The sequence below is a fragment of the Chionomys nivalis genome, chromosome 26 (genome assembly GCF_950005125.1).
Source record: "Chionomys nivalis chromosome 26, mChiNiv1.1, whole genome shotgun sequence".
NCBI lineage: Eukaryota > Metazoa > Chordata > Mammalia > Rodentia > Cricetidae > Chionomys > Chionomys nivalis.
The window spans coordinates 31,107,122-31,118,128 of record NC_080111.1 but is presented as its reverse complement, the minus strand read 5'-3'; positions in this window follow the sequence as shown (position 1 = coordinate 31,118,128).

Here is an 11,007-nt window from a genome sequence, read left to right as displayed (position 1 = left end):
TCTACATTTGGTTGTTCAAGTCTTGCTGTTCTTTAGGTTTTCTTAGTGTTTTATTGCTATTTGTGGCATTGCTTGTGTTCTTATCTTTTCTACTCTTTTATTCCTCTAATTGATGTGGTTGGGGCTGTCTGAGATTCTGTTGATTAATCTTCTAGGTGACCATTAATCCAAAGCTCAAATTGTTGTTCCTCATGGTACAGTCAGTACCACAGTTCTAGTTACCTCATTGGTTACCCTGTGTTCCTGGAGATAGCTCAGCATTCCTGGGCTTTGCTCTGCTCCCTTGGAGTTTGCTGTCTCAGGCCTACTTTGGCCTAGGTTACCAGCTTTAACCCGTTTCTGTAAATTCTGGTCTGCATCCCATTTTGCAGAAGTTCCTGGCTTTGAGTTGGTCCTGAAAAGGTCTTTGGCTCCAGTCTACTGCCTCAGAGATCCCAGGCTCAGGTGTGACCAGAACCGCAGAGAACTTGGCTTACTCCCTAAGACATTCCAGATTCACGCTAGGATCTGCAGAAGTTTCAGTTTCCTGTCTGTTCCCCTTTGATGTCCCAGACCAAAGCCTGGACCAACAGAGGTCCTGGGTCAGGATTTTTCCCTCTGAGGTCCCAGATTCATTCTCAGCCCACAGCAATCTGTTTCCTGTCTACTCATTGGAGGCCCCAGATTAATTCTTAGATTGGCAGAGATCTTGGCTCAGGCCTATTTCCTTGGGGGTCCTAGACTCATGCCCAGACCCATGGGGTTCCTGGCTTAGGTCTACTCCCTTGAAGGTCCCAGATTTATGTCTGGACATTCAGTGATCTCTGGCTCTGGCTCACTCACTCAGGGGCTACTCCCTTGTACCTGATCCAGTGGAGTTTGCTGTCTTCATCCTGCCCCTTGGTGTCTAATAGTATACCAAGACCAGGGAACAAAATCCTATTCTTCAAATATCTAGTCTGGCTCAATTCTGGAACTTGAATATTTTTATGTAGTACACATATGAACATGAATATGTAGAGACATTCATGATATCATTGTGTTTTCCCCAAATATAAACAGAGCTAGATGAATTTCTTACAGTTTAAACAAGACTAAGACCTCTGGGAAATGTTGGCAGAGGTTGAAGTTAGGTCTGTCAAAAAGCACAAGAACTGATATTTGCCTGGTTATAGGACAACAAACACCCTGAACAGCATTAAGCTGGGATTCATTTATAACCCCACCCAACAACAACTGTATCTTTCAGTATTCCTGATTCATCTGAGGGGGCTTGCTCTACCTGTCATCATGTTATTATTATGCTCTCCACATCTATCCTGGGTGGCTGCCCAACCTCCCTAGGGTACCTTTCTGAGAGCTTATGAGCAGGTGAAGCTTCAGAGACACTGAAAGTGTGCACTCCCCATGCACACAAGCCTCAATGGTAGGCATCATTGATTTGGGATTCTCTTATGTATGGTATGAATATGCTATATTACCACTGTTTAATAAAGAATCTTATTTGGCTTATGGCAGGGCAGACTATAGCTAGTTTGGAAACTAAACTGAATGGAGGCAGAAAGAAGGCAGAGTCATACAGATGCCATGGAGCCACCCAAGAGTCATGATGTGAAGTAAGAAACCATGACCCTCGTAGTAAAATATAAAATAACAGAAATGGGTTGATTTAAGATGTAAGAACTATATAGCAATATGCCTGAGCTGTTGACAAAATAGTGTTGTAATTAATATAGTTTTGTGTGATTATTCAGCTCTGGGTGTTCAGGAAACAAAAGTGCAGTCTCCATTTACACATCATTCACACCATATGGAATGAGGTCTGATCTCCAACAGTGTTCTGCTGCTGTGGAATATTATTGTCACTGTGTAAAGCTGTGATACATTTTTGATGCTTTTTTAGTGATGCAAACATGTTTTACATTTTTTGAAAAACTTAAATTAACCTGTGGTCAACTGGCTGCATCAGCAACCATCTGATAGGAAGTTGTAGGGAGAAACTAAGTGTAGTGAGAGTTTTTAATTGAAGGCTGAGTACAAGAACACACCTTTTTTCATAAATGCAATCAAAAAGAACACATTAGGATTTCACTATTCAACCTCTCTGAGCTAGCAGGAATTTATCTAAATATTTAAATCCTGACTTCCATAGAAGGATAGAGATTTAGATATAGATTTCCTTTTTTTAAATATTTATTTATTATGTATACAATATTCTTTCTGCGTGTATGCCTGCATGCCAGAAGAGGGCACCAGACCTCATTACAGATGGTTGTGAGCCACCATGTGGTTGCTGGGAATTGAATTCAGGACCTTTGGAAGAGCAGGCAATGCTCTTAACCACCGAGCCATCTCTCCAGCCCCCTAGATATAGATTTTCTTAGTGTCTTGTTAGGATCCCCTATCTCATATCTCTGTGAGTCTGAGGCCAGTACCTGAGGGAACAGAATTCCTTTGTTGCTGTATCCCATAGCACAAACTGCTGCTGGTAAATGTGGAGTTGCAATTGCCGTTTGGGACAGAAGCTGCTTGAGATGCAGTTAGTATATTGAATGCAAAACATCAGTGTGGCCCTGCTGCTAGCCCCTCAAAAGTTCTCTGTCTGCCCTTTTGGGTGTGCCCTGTCCACTGCGACTCTCATTGAGGCAGGCTAGAAAGAGCAAGAAAATAAAGGAGCAGGGCAAAGGATTGAAGCTGCTCCACCTGGGGTCTAGTTGGTATATTTTCCTCACTAAGAATCAAGGAACTTCAACACATGTGATAAAACATGGTATTTCTGCAGATGTGGTATGCATCATTCTAAAGATATCACAAGGAGAAATTTCAAAATGATCAAGAACTCAAGATGGACAATGGGGCTGTTTGCCTCCAATACCCACATTAGGAAGGAGAGGCATGAGACTCTCTATGAGTTTGAGGCCAGACTGGTCTACAATGAAAGGTTCAGGACAGCCAGAGTGGTTACACAGAGAAACTCTGTTGCAGGGGGGGAAATAAATGAATAACAACCTAACCACAAAATAATCAACAACTCTCTTTAATTAGGGCCAGAATGCCTATGCCTTGCATTTAACTGTGTTAGCATACCATACTCACCTCTATATAAATCTAAATAATACACCTTACAATTTTACTTATAAAGGAAATACTTGAGGATGAGGAATAAAACCTGAAAGGATGACTCAGGATTTAAGAGCACTTACTGTTCTGCAGAGGATTCACACCCACATTGCAGATCACAACATAGATCCAGGTGACCCAATGCCTTCTTTTGGCCTCCATGGACACTGCATACATATGGTGCACATATAGATAAGCAGGCAAATATTAATATACATAAAATAAAATAAGTAGTTTTTAAATTTATATTCTACTTTCAATTTGTACTAAATCTTTAAGTTTTATGAATTATATTATTTGATTTTATTTCCTATTTTTAAGACAACATCTTATGTAGCCCTTCACTAGTCTGGAACTATGTAGAACAGTGTCTGCCTGTCTTTGTGGGAAGTCCTTCTATATATTGTTGCTTTTATTGGTTAATGAATTAATCTATAGAAAGGGTAGACAGCATCAGAGGAGAAGCCATGAAGCTGCCACCAGGGACATGCCTCAAACTGCTGGGATTAAAGACATATACCACTATACCCAACTATGAATTACATCTTTTAAACTATGTGACAAATATTTATGCATCTATTGAAAGGACACTTAAGTACAGTTGTTTCTCACTATTTAGTATCTATCTTAGTTATACACACATTTTTCCTCTAAGTCTTTGAATTCTGCTGAAAATAGTTTTTTGTTGTGTAGCCAAGAATTTAAATTTACCCAAGCGGTGGTTCCTAAGTAGAGATTTCCCCCAAGGGATTGGTAGCAGTGCTGGACTGAATGTCCCCACTGTAGTTGATACACAAAGAGTCCCAAGGGGAAGTTACCACTGCTCATGGATAGTTTCTGAGCATGCATGATTCGGCATGATTCTTGCAGCAGTCTGGTTATGCTACTTTTTATTCAGTCTCTGACACACTTAGTGAATCAGCTTGTCTTGATCATGTGCCTATTGCTAAATAAGAAGTGGAAGAGGTAATAAATCAATATAAACATCTTATTCAGTAATTGGGATATGAATAGAGGACCCTAAAATGTCAGATTTTTTAATCCTCTGTCATCAATAGGAATCTAGTTAAAGATAAAATGAAGGGCACATATATAGCATGGTGGTGCATAACCTTAATTCTCATACTTAGGAGACAGAGACGGAGAGATTAGAAGTTAAAGAAACTCCACAAGCACAAAGTAAGGATGAGATCTGCCTGGAATCCATGAAATACATTTAGATACAAACACATGCATGTGCATGTCCACACATGCACACACACACACATAGAAAAAGGTTCAGTTAATGATTAATATTTGCAAGTATTACTTACAGCATAAAATATGTTAATCCACATTACAAAAAAATAATGAAAATTTGATGTGCAATTTGAAAGGAATGTTTAAATAACTTTCTGAGGCATTCAATGGTGATTTTCAACAGACTTGAGAAAACATTTTAGTAGAAATATTGGATTATAGGAAATTATTATAATAATCAATGGAAGGGGAAAAGGGCAGATCATTAAACATTGCATTCACTTCTGTCCTAATCTTATTTTATAAATTATTTTTCCCATTTATATATGATTAAGTCTGTAGAAAATTCTGGAAAATTTTGGTGAGATGCTAACAGTTGCTTCCACTCTGCACAAAGATAACTACTCTTCTCCTTTTCAAAACTGTTAGATATTTTTAAAGAAATATGACCTTGCACCAAAAAAAAAAACAATCATGGTATTGTTTTTAAGAAGTCTGAGGACACCTTGCTCCAGAGTAGATGGGCTCTGGTAGAGCAGAAGTGATGAAGCTGGTGATGCAAGTCCAGCCATGTGTGAAGACAGAGGGAGATGTCAGGAAATGATGACAAGGATGAGGAAAATAGCTGGGAGAAGGAAATAGGTGGGATAATATATATGATTAACATATACTATTTGGCATCATCTAAGTGGGTGAGCAAGAGGGAAGACTGAGCTTCAGGAGATTTCTCGACTGGGTAGAAATGTTATCACCATCCACTGTGGTACAAAAACAAGTGTGTCAGGGGTAGCTTGTGTTGTGGGAACTCCTTCAGCCAATAGCCTTTTAGAATCCAGCCCATCTCAGGCATGGTGTCATGTACCATAAATGCAGATGCAAAGCATTTTCAGGCCTCTTGGCTGCTGGATTCATTTCTAGTTCCCAGTGTTCACAGAGGACTGTGGATTACTACTCTTTCTGTGAGTTTATTCACAGATAAATAAACGTTTGTTATACTCTATTCTAGACTATTGAGGAACTCTTTGTACAACCACAAATTGGCGACCATGTGGCCAGAGTCCAAGCCATTGCTGGGTCCTGTCCAAACCCCCGATGCAGTCTTCTTCCATCACATGCAGTTGAAGTACCCCTCTGCAAATAAACTATCCCTCTGATGTGCAGCTGTGCACCATTTGGCTGACCTGCCATGTGGCAAAATGAGAATTTCCTGGTACCCATGCCCATGTGACTTGGTCCTGACTACTAAGCAGCTGACTTTCTACTGCCTGTGGCTTTTTGCTGAAAGTCCTCTGTGGATTCTCTAGTTTCTGCCAGTCCTGTTCTCATCAAGCTGAGCTCAGACTCTCAAAACAGGGGCTGCTCCAGATTACATTCCCGGTTTGGATCTTCTAATGCCTAGCCTGAGCTTCAGCCAGTAACCTCGCAGCTTGTACCTGCCTGCCAGTTCTGTATTCCTTGATATTATGCCCAACTTTAAACTCTGTGTCGGGATGTGCTGTTCTAAAGTAAGTAACTAAATTTGTTAGTATTTCTAAGTCTCAGGCAATTTAGGTACTGATCTAGGACCTGCTTTCTTGCTGCAATTTTGACACCTGCTGGTCAATCAAGATTATTAAACCTATAAGAATTTTCTGTAAGTTATAATGGAGGGAGGTAAGTTAATTTGATTAATAAATAAGTAAATTTGAAAATTGTAAACCAACTTCAAAGTAATGACAGACAATATCTCCATGCATGAATTTAACATTTTTTCTACTATGGATGAAATTCTACAAGGGCTACACCAGCTACCTTCTACATATATTTTTGTGATCATAGTGGCTAATAGTTTTGATCTTTATATTCTTTTTTGTTGTTTTTTTTGTTTTGTTTTGTTTTGTTTTTCGAGACAGGGTTTCTCTGTGGCTTTGGAGCCTGTCCTGGAACTAGCTCTGTAAACCAGGCTGGTCTCGAACTCACAGAGATCTGCCTGCCAAAGTTATTTTTCATATTGTTTGCTTGCATGTTTCTACCTCTGCTTAAGCTATTTTGCATATTGACAAAACTTTAAGATATTCTTATTATATTGCACTATACATTTCTGCCTTTGTTCCAGAAAGACATATATTGTTTACATTTTGAGCTCATTGTCCTCATTTGCCACACATTTGTTTAAATATTGTTTACTTTTTAAATATTAAGCCTTTGTGTTTCAATTTTATAGTTATTAAAAATTGCAAGTCAATATTCATCCATGTTTGTCATACTTATAGTTAGACTAATCAGAATCTTTAGACGCATAGAGATTGTATTCTGTGTAGATAGTTAGTCTTCAAACACTTCAAAGAATTGTAGAATATGACATTTAGATAATATAGGATTCTGATGATGTGATTTCTGGTAGCACCAATCTAGTCCCAGGAGAATGTTGGGCCCCAAAGACACTGCACTTGGAGCTTGTTGTCTTCTTGGCAAAACTGGGCTTTGGGCAAAGAAATGCCCCTGAATTGAGCACTAACAAAATTCATGTTGTCCCGATTGAACAAGAAGGACACAAGGAAAAAGGCCTCCAAACCTTGGTAAGATAGGGTAAGATGGTTTTTCAAAATTTCCTGCCTCTGAAAATGGTCTGTCAGTTACTCCAAGCATTAGCCAAAGTTGTTTGCTCCAAGGTTGCAAATGGGACTTTGAGTGATTGCCCAGTTAGATCATTGTCTCTGACATTTCTTCTTTTTAATCTTTTTCATTGATTTTATTGAGCTGTACATTTTTCTCTGCTCCCCTCCCTTCTTCTCCACTACCCTTCAACCCTACCCCATGGTCCCTGAGCTCCCAATTTAATCAGGAGATTTTGTCTTTTTCTACTCCACATGTAGATTAAATCTATGTATGTCTCTCGTGGGATCTTTTTTGTTGTCTAGGTTCTCTGAGACTGTGAATTCTTGGCTTCTTTTCTTTGCTTTATGATATTTGTCTTTCTGCATCTGGGTTACCCCACTCAGTGTGATGGTTTCTATATCCATCCATTTGTTTTTTTATTTTAAATTAGTATTACAAATTTTCACCTCCTCTCTTCCTCCCATTTCCCTCCACCTTCCCTCTGTACCCCCTCCCCCTCCCTCTCCAGTCCAAAGAGCAATCAGAGTTCCCTGCCCTGAGGGAAGTCCAAGGTCCTCCCCCCCTCCATCAAGGTCTAGAAAGATGAGCATCCAAACAGATTAGGTTCCCACAAAGCCAGTACATGCAGTAGGATCAAAACCCAGTGCCATTGTCCTTGGCTTCTCAGTCAGCCCTCCTTGTCAGCCAAGTTCAGAGAGTCTGGTTTGATCACATGCTCCATCAGTCCCAGTCCAGCTGGCCCTGGTGAGTTCCCATTAGATTGGCCCCACCGTCGCAGGGGATGGGCACACCCCTCGCAGTCCTGACTTCCTTGCTCACTCATGATCTCTCTCATTCTGCTTCTCATTTGGACCTTGGGAGCTCTGGCCAGTGCCCCAATATGGGTATTTGTCTCTATCTCCATCCATCGCCAGATGAAGGTTCTATGGTGATATGCAAGATATTCATCAGTGTGGCTATAGTATAGGGCCTGTTCAGGTGCCCTCTCCTCAGCTGCTCAATGAAAAAGCTGGGGACATTTCCTTGGCCACCTGGGAACCCTTCTAGAGTCCAGTCTCTTGCCAACCCTAAAATGGCTCCCTAAAGATATATACTTCCCTACTCCCATATCCACTCCTCCTCCATCCCAAAAGTCCCATTCCCCCAAGCTCTCCCCATCCTCCCCTTCTCACTTCTCTTTCCCCATCTCCCTTTACACCCACCCCACCCCTACCCCCAAGCTCTCAATTTTTGCCTGGCAATCTTTTCTACTTCCAATATCCAGGAGGATAACTACATGCTTTTGTTTGGGTTCACCTTCCTATTTAGCTTCTCTAGGATCATGAATTATAGGTTCAAAGTGCCTTATTTATGGATAGAATCCACTAATGAGTGAGTCCATACCATACTCATCTTTTTGGTTATGGGTTACCTCACTCAGGATAGTGTTTTTTATTTCCATCCATTTGCATGCAAAATTCAAGATGTCATTGTTTTTTACCACTGAGTAGTACTCTAATGCATATATATTCCACACTTTCTTTATTCATTCTTCCATTGAGGAGCATCTAGGTTGTTTCCAGGTTCTGGCTATTACAAATAATGCTGCTATGAGCATAGTTGAACAGATGCTTTTGTAGTATGATAGGGCATGTCTTGGGTATCTGTCAGGAGCCATATCAGGCTTCTCACATCTCACAGGGCCTTGGGGTGGAAATCTTGAGACAGAAAACTTAAAGTTAGCCAAAACATTACGTGCTAACCATGGAGACGCAAGCTCTGGAAAGCACCACAGAGTGTCTTCATGGCTTGCTGCTTATCACTAACAGCAGGTGTTCTAGCCACTCACCTTGCAACTGCCCTGCTTAGCTGCCAAACTGCCCCACTTAACTAAGCCTAGCTACCAAGCCCCTCCTTCCCTTCCCCCTTTCCTCAGTTCCCCCTGCCCTAGCTCCTTTCTGAGGAGTATTTAAGACATGAAACTTGCTTCAATAAATGGATGCCTGACAAAGAATACTGCTTGGCGTCTGTTTCTCTCTCCTCCCATGTCTTTCAGATAGTAACTCTTCAAGACCCTGGAGTAACTTAGGACCTGCTGGGCAGGTCGAGTGGCACCCGAACCAAGGAATTGAAGCATGGCCTTCTATTGGGCAATGGAGCACACCCCGGGACCAGAAAAAGAATAAAAGGAGATTCTTCTGCAGCTGTAGGACTCAGACAGATCTGCAGGACAAGGTAGGCGCAGGATCGTTGTCGCCCCATAGACATGGGACAATCACTTTCAAAGGAAGAAAAATTCACACAAGAATTTAAACAGTCATTCCAGGAGAGAGGAATGAGTTAAAAAGAAAGATTTAATAGACTTCTTTTGTTTTATTGATGAGAAATGCCCTGGTTGGTGTTGACAGGGCCAGGAATTCACTCCCCAGACACCCCTTCCTTCTGTGGTTTTTCCCTTTAAAAATAGCCTGTACCAGACATTCAAGGTCTTCTGGCCTCCCGACTGCTGGAGGACCCTGTCATGACAGAATTAATAAAATCCTCACGCTTTTACATCAGCTGTGATGAGAGTTGGTCTCTTGGGGCGGCGACTCCTCCTCAGTGATTGGACACTAGGGACCAACATTTGGTTCCCTGACCGGCAAAATGAGTCGCTCCCAGACCCACTCTAGATCCATTTGGAGGTATGAATGAGCTCATTTTTGTGTCTGTCTATTTGTGTATTGTGTTTCTGTTTCTGTGTAATTGTGAATCAGTAATTTGAAAATTGTACCTGCGCAGGGTCTGTATTGAAACAGGACCAAGAGAGGGGGCAGACGTGTCCCAGACCTCTGGCCCTGAGCCCTGAAAGACATTTCATGGGCATTTGTGGGAGGGAGGGGCGATCAGGTTGCCCTAGTCTCCTGGGGAGTCATGATCCTCCATCGGTATTTTTGGATCTATTGCTGCGCGGCTTCTGATTTTGAGTCTATGTCTTTTTGTTCTTGTGATTTTCAGTTCTACACCAGAGTGGTGGTGAGAGCACCAGTTTCTGGGTTTGAGTTTGTGTCTGTCTCTTTGTATTTTTGTTCTTGTGTATCAATTTGTCTTTGATAAAATGGGACAACAATTAACTACCCCTTTAACCCTGACTTTAGATCACTGGAAGGAGGTTAAAGATCAAGCTCGTAATTAATCTGTAAAAATCCAGAAGAAACGCTGGCAGACGTTCTGTTCCTCAGAATGGCCCTTTTTTGAGGTGGGCTGGCCATGGGACAGGACATTTAACTTGAATACTATCTTACAGGTCAAGAAAAAAAATCTTCCAAATTTGCCCACATGGCCACCCAGACCTGGTTCCCTACATCGCTACCTGGGAAAGCTAGATTTTTATACTGTGGTACCTGAAAATGTAAAACTACTGGGGATGCTTATTGAAAACCTAGTTCTTCTTGGGACTGGATAACTGTTCGTGAAAATTATACTTCCAAAGCAAAGCTCCATGTGGCGCACAGGAACCTGTGACATCTCTCACACTTGTCTCCCAGGGGCGAGCAGCAAGACTGTCTCCATGGGTGTCGGAAAGGACTTGGGGCATGCGATGGTATTTCCCAAACAGGATACAGCAGCAAGATTTAGGTGCCACCTTCACCATTATGCTAAGGTAGAGAACCAAGTACTATCTGACCAGAGCCTGCTGCTGCTGGCTGGATTAAGCTGCTCACTCTGCTTCTCTGTTGGCACCTCCCACCACCAGCCAAGGACTATTCAACCTTGTGCAGGGAGCCTTTTTCTTGCTAAATAGTACTGACCCCAGCTTGACACAATCTTGCTGGCTATGCCTGTCAGCAGGATCTCCCTATTATGAGAAAACAGCCTCATCTGGCAGTTTCAACACTCATACGACCTGTAGATGGGGGCAACAGAAAAAGTTAACCTTAACAAAAGTATGTTTGGGGACTCCAACCCCTCAATATCAGTACCTATGTAACCTAACTCTCCCAAATCCCAAGAAGACAGGAAACTGGTACCTGGTGCCCTCTATTGATCTATGATGAGCCTACAACATTGGTTTAACCCCTGTATCTCTGATGATACTGCTAATTTCTGTGT